Below are 14,082 nucleotides of genomic sequence, written 5' to 3'. Positions count from 1 at the left end.
GAACCATTCATCTACAATTTCCAGTTTCATTGACTAGTGCCTCCCTTCGCATTTCCGATATGTTGGTCCCACTCAGCAGCTCCGTGACTCGTCACCTTTGTCTGTATAGGGAGCGTCTCCCTCTTTCTACATTTAAGGCAGTTTGATGCATTCATATAAGAGCCCAATTTTATACTGTATACTATTGCCTCAACTAAATGCGCACCTAATTTGAACAGCCTATCACTGATATTGTATAAAACCTGCTTATCATGCTTAATAATTGCCTATTCTACAATATTCCTTTCAAGTCAGGAGGAATAATGGAAAATGACTCTTGCTTCCTGCCAGTTTGCTTGGTTATTACAAGCTCTAATATGGTTGAAAATCGCGTTCGACTCCTGTGTTATACGTATCAAATAACGGTGCTGGGACATTTTCACTTCAAATGATTTTCTAGTTTGTCCCAAATAGGAGAGATTGCAACCATTGCAACCAACTCTGTAAACACCACCAACACGTTGTTGGGTTACATTCTTTATCAGGATGCTTCTAACACTCCGCGAATTTTTAAATACTACTTGTATATTAAATCATTAAAGAGCATTCGGCAGGAAAAATAAATTCTCGTTATATGGGGGGACCAGTAAGTAAGTATTAAGTAAGTAAGTAAGTTTATTCAGGTACATACAAATACAGTTACATAGATTATCATACATAGCAACATATGTGTAAGGTACTTAGGGTAACCCAAAAAAGTCAGTCAGAGTGACTTATTTCCACTGGGGTCCAATGGACCCCATTGGATCCTAGGTTCTGTTCTATAATAAGTATTTTTAGCTGCCAGCAAGGCAGATTCCATAAACACTTTAGGATATCGCAGTTTCGTGCCAATATCAAATATTTTCCTAATTTCTTCATCTATGAACTCCGGACTGCACATTCTATAGGCTCTCAAAAACAGTAAGAAATACGCTCCTTTTGACTTTAGTTTCATGGGTGGAATAGTAGTGAACGTATGAGCACACAGTGGTAGCCTCCCTATATACTGTAAAATAAAACTTTCTATCAACAACGGATTACCGATCGCCATTCCCTGTTTTTGAACATAGTATTTCCCTTCAAACTCAAACTTGCAATCAACTACGCAAAGCTTAATCAATTCAATAATGGTGGAGAAAGAGGTGGATTGTAGACTTCCATTCTTAGATGTGTTGATACACCGAGTCGAGAGAAAGTTTAATTTTACAGTATATAGGAAGGCTACCAATGTGTGCTCATACATTCACTATTATTCCAACCACGAGATTAAAGTAAAAAGGAGTGCATTTCTTGCTATGTTTTTGAGAGCCTATAGAGTTGAAATAACTTTCAAAACGAGCTTGGTGCCCCGGGGTATGGGGAAACATCGCTTAGCTTCGGCTAAGCGCCCATACTTATCTTGGGTCTAGCTCCGTGGTAAAGTACTGTGGACTCTGATACAGAGTTAGCAGGTTCTAGTCCTGCTGTGGACGTTTGTAAATAATTTCGCCTGTTTGTGAATTGTTAAGTATATATATATATATATATATATATATATATATATATCTACATGTGTGTGAGTGTGTGTGTGTGTGTGCTCGGCCTAATTATATACGTATAACGTGTGATGTCAACGTGATTGTTCAATATATTTATAGATGGGGTTGTAAGAGAAGTGAATGCTCGGGTGTTGGCAAGAGGTGTGGAGTTAAAAGAAAAAGAATCAAACACAAAGTGGGAGTTGTTACAGTTGCTCTTTGCTGATGACACTGTGCTTTTGGGAGATTCTGAAGAGAAGTTGCAGAGGTTGGTGGATGAATTTGGTAGGGTATGTAAAAGAAGAAAATTAAAGTGAATATAGGAAAGAGTAAGGTTATGAGGATAACAAAAAGATTAGGAGACGAAAAATTGGAGATCAGATTGGAGGGAGAGAGTATGGAGGAGGTGAATGTATTCAGATAATTAGGAGTGGACGTGTCAGCAGATGGGTCTATGAAGGATGAGGTGAATCACAGAATTGATGAGGGGAAAAGGGTGAGTGGTGCACTGAGGAGTCTGTGGAGACAAAGAACTTTGTCCGTGAAAGCAAAGAGGGGAATGTATGAGAGTATAGTTGTACCAACACTCTTGTATGGGTGTGAAGTCACGAAAGAGCATGGGTGATGAATGTTGCAATGAGGATAAGGCTGGAGACAGTGGAGATGTCATGTCTGAGGGCAATGTATGGTGTGAATATAGTGCAGAGAATTCGTAGTTCGGAAATTAGGAGAAGGTGTGGAATTACCAAAACTATTATCCAGAGGGCTGAGGAGGGGTTGTTGAGGTGGTTCAGACATGTAGAGAGAATGGAACAAAACAGAATGACTTCGAGAGTGTATAAATCTGTAGTGGAGGGAAGGTGGGGTAGGGGTCGGCCTAGGAAGGGTTGGAGGGAGGGGGTAAAGGAGGTTTTGTGTGCGAGGGGCTTGGACTTCCAGCAAGCGTGCATGAGCGTATTTGATAGGCGTGAATGGAGACAAATGGTTTTTAATACTTGACGTGCTGTTTGAGCGTGAGCAAAGTAACATTAATGAAGGGATTCAGGAAAACCGGCAGGCCGGACTTGAGTCCTAGAGATGGGAATAGTTTGTTGGTGGGTTGTGTGAAGGACGTGTCCAGTTGGGCCGGCGCACGTCAGGTGTTTAACTGTTGTGGGATCTGATAGTGAGGTGTTGGCCAGAACCCTTATATACCTTCCTTGGATGCTTTACTTTCATAGTTCCTTGATAATGTGAGTAGTCACGAAAGCACTTGGAATTTCTTTATTCTTTCACAGTGGTTGTTTTGCATATTCTGAAATCACCTGTTTATTGTGATCTTATTGCATATATATATATATATATATATATATATATATATATATATATATATATATATATATATATATATATATATATGATGTAGGTAGTAGGTTGGTAGACAGCAACCACCCAGAGAAGTACTACCGTCCTGCCAGATGACTGTGAAACAGAAACCTGTAACTGTTTTGCATGATGGTAGGATTGCTGGTGTCTTTTTCTGTCTCATAAACACGCTAGATAACAGGGATATCTTGCTACTCCTACTTACACTTTGGTCACACTTCACAGACAAGCACATGCATATATATATACATACATCTAGGTTTTTCTCCTTTTTCTACATAGCTCTTGTTCTTCTTTATTTCTTCTATTGTCCATGGGGAAGTGGAAAAGAATCTTTCCTCCGCAAGCCATGCGTGTCGTATGAGGCGACTAAAATGCCGGGAGCAATGGGCTAGTAACCCCTTCTCCTGTAGACATTTACTAAAAAAGAGAAGAAGAAAAACTTTATAAAACTGGGATGCTTGAATGTGCGTGGATGTAGTGCAGATGACAAGAAACAGATGATTGCTTATGTTATGAATGAAAAGAAGTTGGATGTCCTGGCCCTAAGCGAAACAAAGCTGAAGGGGGTAGGGGAGTTTCGGTGGGGGGAAATAAATGGGATTAAATCTGGAGTATCTCAGAGAGTTAGAGCAAAGGAAGGGGTAGCAGTAATGTTGAATGATCAGTTATGGAAGGAGAAAAGAGAATATGAATGTGTAAATGCAAGAATTATGTGGATTAAAGTAAAGGTTGGATGCGAGAAGTGGGTCATAATAAGCGTGTATGCACCTGGAGAAGAGAGGAATGCAGAGGAGAGAGAGAGAGATTTTGGGAGATGTTAAGTGAATGTATAGGAGCCTTTGAACCAAGTGAGAGAGTAATTGTGGTAGGGGACCTGAATGCTAAAGTAGGAGAAACTTTTAGAGAGGGAGTGGTAGGTAAGTTTGGGGTGCCAGGTGTGAATGATAATGGGAACCCTTTGATTGAACTTTGTATAGAAAGGGGTTTAGTTATAGGTAATACATATTTTAAGAAAAAGAGGATAAATAATTATACAAGATATGATGTAGGGCGAAATGATAGTAGTTTGTTGGATTATGTATTGGTAGATAAAAGACTGTTGAGTAGACTTCAGGATGTACATGTTTATAGAGGGGCCACAGATATATCAGATCACTTTCTAGTTGTAGCTACACTGAGAGTAAAAGGTAGATGGGATACAAGGAGAATAGAAGCATCAAGGAAGAGAGAGGTGAAGGTTTATAAACTAAAAGAGGAGGCAGTTAGGGAAAGATATAAACAGCTATTGGAGGATAGATGGGCTAATGAGAGCATAGGCAATGGGGTCGAAGAGGTATGGGGTAGGTTTAAAAATGTAGTGTTAGAGTGTTCAGCAGAAGTTTGTGGTTACAGGAAAGTGGGTGCGGGAGGGAAGAGGAGCGATTGGTGGAATGATGATGTAAAGAGAGTAGTAAGGGAGAAAAAGTTAGCATATGAGAAGTTTATACAAAGTAGAAGTGATGCAAGGAGGGAAGAGTATATGGAGAAAAAGAGAGAGGTTAAGAGAGTGGTGAAGCAATGTAAAAAGAGAGCAAATGAGAGAGTGGGTGAGATGTTATCAACAAATTTTGATGAAAATAAGAAAAAGTTTTGGAGTGAGATTAACAAGTTAAGGAAGCCTAGAGAACAAATGGATTTGTCAGTTAAAAATAGGAGAGGAGAGTTATTAAATGGAGAGTTAGAGGTATTGGGAAGATGGAGGGAATATTTTGAGGAATTGTTAAATGTTGATGAAGATAGGGAAGCTGTGATTTCGTGTATAGGGCAAGAAGGAATAACATCTTGTAGGAGTGAGGAAGAGCCAGTTGTGAGTGTGGGGGAAGTTCGTGAGGCAGTAGGTAAAATGAAAGGGGGTAATGCAGCCGGGATTGATGGGATAAAGATAGAAATGTTAAAAGCAGGTGGGGATATAGTTTTGGAGTGGTTGGTGCAATTATTTAATAAATGTATGGAAGAGGGTAAGGTACCTAGGGATTGGCAGAGAGCATGCATAGTTCCTTTGTATAAAGGCAAAGGGGACAAAAGAGAGTGCAAAAATTATAGGGGGATAAGTCAGTTGAGTATACCTGGTAAAGTGTATGGTAGAGTTATTATTGAAAGAATTAAAAGTAAGACTGAGAATAGGATAGCAGATGAACAAGGAGGCTTTAGGAAAGGTAGGGGGTGTGTGGACCAGGTGTTTACAGTGAAACATATAAGTGAACAGTATTTAGATAAGGCTAAAGAGGTCTTTGTGGCATTTATGGATTTGGAAAAGGCGTATGACAGGGTGGATAGGGGGGCAATGTGGCAGATGTTGCAGGTGTATGGTGTAGGAGGTAGGTTACTGAAAGCAGTGAAGAGTTTTTACGAGGATAGTGAGGCTGAAGTTAGACTACATAGGAAAGAGGGAAATTATTTCCCAGTAAAAGTAGGCCTTAGACAAGGATGTGTGATGTCACCGTGGTTGTTTAATATATTTATAGATGGGGTTGTAAGAGAAGTAAATGCGAGGGTCTTGACAAGAGGCGTGGAGTTAAAAGATAAAGAATCACACATAAAGTGGGAGTTGTCACAGTTGCTCTTTGCTGATGACACTGTGCTCTTGGGAGATTCTGAAGAGAAGTTGCAGAGATTGGTGGATGAATTTGGTAGGGTGTGCAAAAGAAGAAAATTAAAAGTGAATACAGGAAAGAGTAAGGTTATGAGGATAACAAAAATATTAGGTTATGAAAGATTGGATATCAGATTGGAGGGAGAGAGTATGGAGGAGGTGAATGTATTCAGATATTTGGGAGTGGACGTGTCAGCGGATGGGTCTATGAAGGATGAGGTGAATCATAGAATTGATGAGGGGGAAAGGGTGAGTGGTGCACTTAGGAGTCTGTGGAGACAAAGAACTTTGTCCTTGGAGGCAAAGAGGGGAATGTATGAGAGTATAGTTTTACCAACACTCTTATATGGGTGTGAAGCATGGGTGATGAATGTTGCAGCGGAGAAGGCTGGAGGCAGTGGAGATGTCATGTCTGAGGGCAATGTGTGGTGTGAATATAATGCAGAGAATTCGTAGTTTGGAAGTTAGGAGGAGGTGCGGGATTACCAAAACTGTTTTCCAGAGGGCTGAGGAAGGGTTGTTGAGGTGGTTCGGACATGTAGAGAGAATGGAGCGAAACAGAATGACTTCAAGAGTGTATCAGTCTGTAGTGGAAGGAAGGCGGGGTAGGGGTCGGCCTAGGAAAGGTTGGAGGGAGGGGGTAAAGGAGGTTTTGTGTGCGAGGGGCTTGGACTTCCAGCAGGCGTGCGTGAGCGTGTTTGATAGGAGTGAATGGAGACGAATGGTTTTTAATACTTGACGTGCTGTTGGAGTGTGAGCAAAGTAACATTTATGAAGGGGTTCAGGGAAACCGGCAGGCCGGACTTGAGTCCTGGAGATGGGAAGTACAGTGCCTGCTCTCTGAAGGAGGGGTGTTAATGTTGCAGTTTAAAAACTGTAGTGTAAAGCACGCTTCTGGCAAGACAGTGATGGAGTGAATGATGGTGAAAGTTTTTCTTTTTCGGGCCACCCTGCCTTAGTGGGAATCGGCCAGAGTGATAATAAAATAATATATATATATATATATATATATATATATATATATATATATATATATATATATATATATATATATATATATATGTATGTATGTATGTATGTATGTATATGCATGCATTCAGGCATACATACATACATACCAAAAAGAAGCGAGACAAATACAATTACCCTATCCTGAAGTTACCACACCTCAAAACCTCTAATGCCGTTTTTCTTGCTTTACAGGTAGGTGAAACAGTAATGACACCTAGACGGGAAGGTGATGATGGTGACACACAGTGGAAGATGAGGCAATAATGATACCCAGGTGAGGAGGTTGTGACACACAGTGGAAGATGAAGCAATAATGATACCCAGGTGAGGAGGTTGTGACACACAGTGGAAGATGAGGCAATAATGATACCCAGGTGAGGAGGTTATGACACACAGTGGAAGATGAGGCAATAATGATACCCAGGTGAGGAGGTTATGACACACAGTGGAAGATGAGGCAATAATGATACCCAGGTGAGGAGGTTGTGACACACATAAGAACATAAGAAAGGGGGATCAGTGCAGCAGGCCTGTTGGCCCATACTAGGCAGGTCTTTTACAACCCATCCCACTAACAAATATTTGCCCAACCTAATTTTCAATGCTACCCAAAAAATAATCTCTGATAACTCTATCCACTCATTTGCAAGTCCCACTCAAATCCAACCCCTCTCACTCATATATTTATCTAACCTAAATTTGAAACTACCCAAAGTCCTAGCCTCAATAACCCAAATAGGTGGACTGTTCCACTCATCGACTTCACTATTTCCAAACCAGTACTTTCCTATGTCCTTTCTAAATCTAAACTTGTCCAGTTAAATCCATTATTGCGGGTTCTCTCTTGGAGAGATATCCTCAAGACCTTATTAATATCCCCTTTATTAATACCCATCTTCCATTTATTCACTTCGATCATGTCTTCCCTCATTCTTCGTCTAACAAGTGAATGTAATTTTAGAGTCTTCAATCTTTCTTCATAAGGAAGATTTCTAATGCTATGTATTAATTTAGTCATCCTACGCTGAATGTTTTCTAACGAATTTATGTCCATTCTGTAATATGGAGACCAGAACTGAGCTGCATAATCTAGGTGAGGCCTTACTAATGATGTATAAAGCTGCAATATAACCTCTGGACTTCTGTTGCTTACTGTTCTTGATATAAATCCCAATAATCTATTTGCCTTATTACGTACGCTTAGGCACTGTTGTCTTGGTTTAAGGTTGCTGCTCACCATAACCCCCAAGTCCTTTTCGCAATCTGTATGGCTAAGTTCAACATTATTTAACCTATAAGTGCTAGGGTTATGGACACTCCCGAGCTTCAGAACCTTGCATTTGTCTACAATGAACTGCATCTGCCACTTTTCTGACCAAGAATAGAGATTGTCTAAATCCTCCTGAAGTTCCCTAACATCTACGTTTCAGTCAATTACCCTACCTATCTTTGTGTCATCGGCGAATTTGCTCATATCACTAGTAATACCCTCATCAAGGTCATTGATATATATTATAAACAATAACGGGCCTAAAACTGATCCCTGTGGTACGCCACTTGTTACAGATCCCCACACGGATTTAACCACATTTATGGACACTCTCTGCTTCCTGTCAGTGAGCCATGACTCGATCCACGAGAGCACTTTTCCCCCAATGCCGTGAGCTACCACCTTCTTTAACAGTCTTTGGTGCGGAACTCTATCAAAAGCCTTACTAAAATCTAAGTAAATAATATCAAATTCTTAAATAACAAAAAAAGGCACAATACCGTGACTGGAACGATACACAAATAACCCGCACATAAAAGAGAGAAGCTTACGACGACGTTTCGGTCCGACTTGGACCATTGACAAAGTCACACTCAGTGTGGGTTATTTGTGTATCAAATTCTTTATCGTGATCAACAGCCTCAAAAGCTTTACTGAAGAAAGTTAATAAATTAGTTAGGCAAGAACGGCCTCTCGTGAATCCATGCTGAGTATCATTAATCAAGCTAAGCTTATCGAGATGGCTTCTTATAATCTCAGCTATAATTGACTCTAGTAATTTGCCTACAGTTGAGATCAGGCTTATTGGGCTTTAATTTGACGGTAACGACTTGTCCCCTGTTTTAAAAATGGGAATTACATTAGCCATCTTCCACATATCAGACACTACACCTGTTTGAAGAGATAAATTAAAAATATTAGTTAATGGTTCACAGAGTTCCATTTTGCATTCCTTAAGAACCCTTGAAAAAACCTCATCAGGACCCGGCGACTTATTTTGCTTCAGTCGGTCTATCTGCTTCACAACCATTTCACTAGTGACTGTGATGTTACATAATTTATCTTCTTCTGGCCCACTATAAAAATTAATTACTGGAATATTGTTAGTGTCTTCCTGTGTAAAAACCGAGAGAAAATAATTATTTAAAATCGAGCACTTTTCATTCTCTTTGTCAATAAGATGCCCATAGTTATTTTTAAGGGGACCTATCTTATCTCTAAATTTTGTTCTATAGACCTGAAAAAAAACTTTTTAGGTTAGTTTTAGAATCTCTAGCAACTTTAATTTCATAGTCCCTTTTAGCTTTTCTTATCCCCTTTTTAATGTCCCTCTTAATGTCAATATACTGATTCATAAGATGATCCTCACCTCTTTTGATACGCCTATAAATTCCTTTCTTATGCCCTAGTAGATATTTCGGCCTATTATTCATCCATTTTGGGTCATTTCTATTTGATCTAATTTCTTTATACGGGATAAACGTTCTTTGAGCAGCATGTATAGTGTTCAGAAAACTGTCATATTGATAGCTCTCTTCGTTTCCCCAGTCAACAGATAAGTGTTCTCTAAGCCCATCGTAATCTGCTAAGCAAAAATCTGGGACTGTTACTGAGTTATCCCTACTATCGTACTTCCATTCAATGCTAAATGTAATTGATTTGTGGTCGCTAGCATCGAGTTCCTCTGAAATTTCTAAATTATTAACAAGGGATTCATTGTTTGCCAGAACTAAGTCAAGCAGGTTATTACCCCTTGTAGGTTCTGTCACAAACTGCTTCAAAAACAATCCTGAACTACTTCTAAGAAGTCTATGATTCTAAATTCCCAGTCAAGAAATTCCAATCAATATGACTAAAGTTAAAGTCTCCTAGAATTACTACATTATCGTGCCTTGTGGCCCTAACAATTTCCTCCCATAGTAGTCTCCCCTGGTCCCTATCTAAGTTTGGGGGACGGTATATCACACCTAAAATCAATTTTTCATGCCCCTCTGAAAATTCTATCCAAACAGACTCTGTATGTGTTACTTCAGACTTAATACCCGTTTTTATGCAATAGTTCATGCGATCTCGGACATACAATGCCACCCCACCCCCCTTCCCGATACTTCTATCTACTTGGAACAATTTAAAACCCTGAATGTGACATTCCACAGGCATGTCCCGATTTTTCATATTGAACCACGTCTCAGTTAAGGCAAATACATCAATGTTACCTGCACTAGCAACTAATCTCAACTCGTCCATCTTATTCCTAGTACTACGACTATTTGTGTAATATATATTTAAGGATCCTCCTTTCTCTTTACCCTTCCTGCTCCTTTCTGTTATTCTGCTGAACCTATTACTGTCCTTGTCAATTAGTGCCACTGGCTTTCCAATATCCACCTCATTTTGCCTATTACTAGTTCTCCTAGTACTCATATTACTACACTGCGACTTCACTGTTTTCCCGCCAAAACCCATACCACTAACTATTCCTAGTTTAAAGACCTAACAGCTCCCTCCACTGCGTTGGCCAGTGCTCCCACCCCACACCTAGATAAGTGAACCCCATCCCTGGCATACATGTCATTTCTGCCATAGAAGAGGTCCCAGTTGTCAATGAATGTTACTGCATTTTCCTTATAGTATTTGTCCAGCCAGCAATTGACACCAATTGCTCTGGACAACCATTTATTTCCAACTCCTCTCCTTGGCAAAATACCACATATGACAGGGTTCCCACCCTTCCTCCTAATTATCTCTATTGCTGACCTATACCTACTAATCAGGTCCTCACTCCTACGTCTACCAACATCGTTGCCTCCAGCACTGAGACAGATAATAGGATTGCTCCCATTACCCCTCATGATGTCATCCAACAATATCCTCCATCCCAGCCCCAGGAAAACACACTCTCTGCCTCCTACTCCTATCCTTCAAGCAGAATGCCCTATCCATGTACCTAATTGGGCTATCCCCAATAACAACAATGTTTTTACCTTCCTTGGCGACGTCCGTCGTGATGTTCCCAGTAGTCGACTCGCATTCATTAGGTAGCACTACACCTTCACTTGTGGAATTCGTCAAGACGTTCTCGATGGTTTTCGTTGGGGTTTCTAGGGATGTCTCACTCACGTCTGCCAATACTTCCTTGGTGCTCGTTGTGGCATTCTCAGTAGAACACCCACATTCGTCAGGTAGCACCGAAAATGGGTTGGAAGTTTCCACAGTAGTCTTCTGGGTCCTCGTTGTTTCTGCCTCTCCATCAGTCTTCTTGATCCTCAGTTTGGTTCCATGTTGCCCGGCTACTGACCAAGCTCCCCTCTTAACCTGGGGACTCACAACAGGAGGATTACTTCGAATCCTCTTGTTCTCCTCCGTTAATCGCCGTATCTCTTGCTTAGCAACCCTAAGCTCTTCTTTCAGCTGCTGGTAAAGTTGCTCAAGAGAGGGCATCCTGGTTCAGATTCACAGAGAGCACACAAACAGGTCTTAACAGAATGAGGTAATCAGTCCCTCAACCTTGAGTCGATGTGGTCAGTCCATCAATCTTGAATAGAATACCGCATAAGTGCGGAGAAGGAGCTTATAAATCGTAGGCAGGAGAGGTGCAGCAGTCGTAGGTGGTATCACATTTGTTCAATGTGGAAGTAGGTCGTGACCAAGGGTTAGGCAAGCAAAGAATTCCTAAGTATTAAGATCCCAAGAAGTTGCAGTGTCTGACAGGATTGTAGATGAATGGTTCACAGAACTGAGACGTTGATAAATTAGACACATGTGCAACTCTTGGGTATCTTTATTGAGGAAACGTTTCGCCAAACAGTGGCTTCATCAGTCCATACAAAGGAAAATCTTGAAGAACAGGAAGAGAATTGAACTGAGAATTGAACAAATGTGACACCACCTACAAGTGCTGCACCTCTCCTGCCTACTGTTTATAAGCTCCTTCTCCGCACTTATGCCGTATTCTATTCAAGATTGATGGACTGACCACATCGACTCAAGGTTGAGGGACTGATTACCTCATTCTCTTCCTGTTCTTCAAGATTCTCCTTGTAATAAAGTTGGTAGAATTACCGACGATTTGTAAAGTAAAAGGACACAAGTGCAACTAATGTGACATTTATTGTGGCAACGTTTCGCTCTCCAGGAGCTTTATCAAGCTCCTGGAGTAAGAAACGTTGCCACAATAAATGTCACATTAGTTGCACTTGTGTCCTTAAGATTCTCCTTTGTATGGAATGATAAAGCCACTGTGTGGCGATACGTTTCCTCAACAAAGATACCCAAGAGTTGCACATGTGTTTAATTTATCAACGTGTCGGTTCTCTGAACCATTCTTGTACAACTTGATGAGGGCATTACTAGTGATATGAGCAAATTCGCCGATGACACAAAGATAGGTAGGAAAATTGATTCAAACGTAGATGTTAGGGAACTTCAGGAGGATTTAGACAAACTCTGTTCTTGGTCAGAAAAGTGGCAGATGCAGTACAATGTAGATAAATGCAAGGTTCTAAAGCTCGGGAGTGTCCATAACCCTAGCACTTATAAGTTAAATAATGTAGAACTTAGCCATACAGATTGCGAAAAGGACTTGGGGGTTATGGTGAGCAGCAACCTTAAACCAAGACAGCAATGCCTAAGCGTACGTAATAAGGCAAATAGATTATTGGGATTTATATCAAGAAGTGTAAGCAACAGAAGTCCAGAGGTTATACTGCAGCTTTATACATCATTAGTAAGGCCTCACCTAGATTACGCAGCTCAGTTCTGGTCTCCATATTACAGAATGGATATAAATTCGTTAGAAAACATTCAACGAAGAATGACTAAATTAATACATAGCATTAGAAATCTTCCGTACGAAGAACGACTGAAGACTCTTAAACTACATTCACTTGTAAGAAGAAGAATGAGGGGAGACATGATCGAAGTATACAAGTGGAAGATGGGTAGTAACAAACGGGATATAAATAAGGTCTTGAGGATATCTCTCCAAGAGAGAACCCGCAATAATGGATTTAAATTGGACAAGTTTAGATTTAGAAAGGATATAGGAAACTATTGGTTTGGAAATAGGGTAGGTGATGAGTGGAACAGTCTACCTAGTTGGGTTATTAAGGCTAAAACTTTGGGTAGTTTCAAATTTAGATTGGACAAATACATACATTGTTGTTGTTGGGGATAGCCAGATTAGGTACATGGATAGGGCATTCTGCTTGAAGGATAGGAGTAGGAGGCAGAGAGTGTGTTTTCCTGGGGCTGGGATGAAGGATATTGTTAGCCGTCTGGATGACATCATGAGAGGTAATGGGAGCAATCCTATTATCTGTCTCAGTGCTGGAGGCAACGATGTTGGTAGACGTAGGAGTGAGGACCTGATTAGCAGGTATAGGTCAGCAATAGAGATAATTAGGAGGAAGGGTGGGAAACCTGTCATATGTGGCATTTTGCCAAGGAGAGGAGTTGGAAATGAATGGTTGTCCAGAGCAATTGGTGTCAATTGCTGGCTGGACAAATACTGTAAGGAAAATGCGGTAACATTCATTGACAACTGGGACCTCTTCTATGGCAGAAATGACATGTATGCCAGGGATGGGGTTCACTTATCTAGGTGTGGGGTGGGAGCACTGGCCAACGCAGTGGAGGGAGCTGTTAGGTCTTTAAACTAGGAATAGTTAGTGGTATGGGTTTTTGCGGGAAAACTGTGAAGTCTCAGGGTAGTAATATGAGTACTAGGAGAACTAGTAATAGGCAAAATAAGGTGGATATTGGAAAGCCAGCGGCACTAATTGACAATGACAGTAATAGGTTTAGTGGAATAACAGAAAGGAGCAGAAAGGGTAAAGAGAGAGGAGGGTCTTTAAGTATTTATTACACAAATAGTCGCAGTGCTAGGAATAAGATGGACGAGTTGAGACTAGTTGCTAGTGCAGGTAACATAGATGTATTTGCCATTACTGAGACGTGGTTTAATTCAAAAAGTCGGGACATGCCTGCAGAATGTCATATTCAGGGTTTTAAATTGTTCCAAGTAGATAGAAGTATCGGGAAGGGGGGTGGGGTGGCACTGTATGTCCGAGATCGCTTGAACTGTTGCATAAAAACGGGTATTAAGTCTGAAGTAACACATACAGAGTCTGTTTGGATAGAATTTTCAGAGGGGCATGAAAAGTTAATTTTAGGTGTGATATACCGTCCCCCAAATTTAGATAGGGACCATGGGAGACTACTATGGGAGGAAATTGTTAGGGCCACAAGGCACGATAATGTAG

The 14,082-nt window shown here is 40.6% G+C and overlaps 1 long non-coding RNA gene across 3 annotated transcripts in view; it reads left to right on the top strand.

The window, feature by feature from the left end:
* Positions 1-14,082, top strand: part of LOC138854803 (uncharacterized) — a 124,246-nt gene that overhangs the window by 81,870 nt on the left and 28,294 nt on the right. For all 3 annotated transcript variants that reach the window (XR_011393971.1, XR_011393972.1, XR_011393973.1), the window contains exon 2: positions 6,742-6,823. This is a non-coding gene — a long non-coding RNA (uncharacterized lncRNA). The remainder of the gene's footprint in view (positions 1-6,741; positions 6,824-14,082) is intronic.

Source organism: Cherax quadricarinatus, chromosome 70 (assembly GCF_038502225.1).
Source record: "Cherax quadricarinatus isolate ZL_2023a chromosome 70, ASM3850222v1, whole genome shotgun sequence".
Taxonomy (NCBI): domain Eukaryota; kingdom Metazoa; phylum Arthropoda; class Malacostraca; order Decapoda; family Parastacidae; genus Cherax; species Cherax quadricarinatus.
This window is presented reverse-complemented; position numbering and strand designations above follow the sequence as displayed.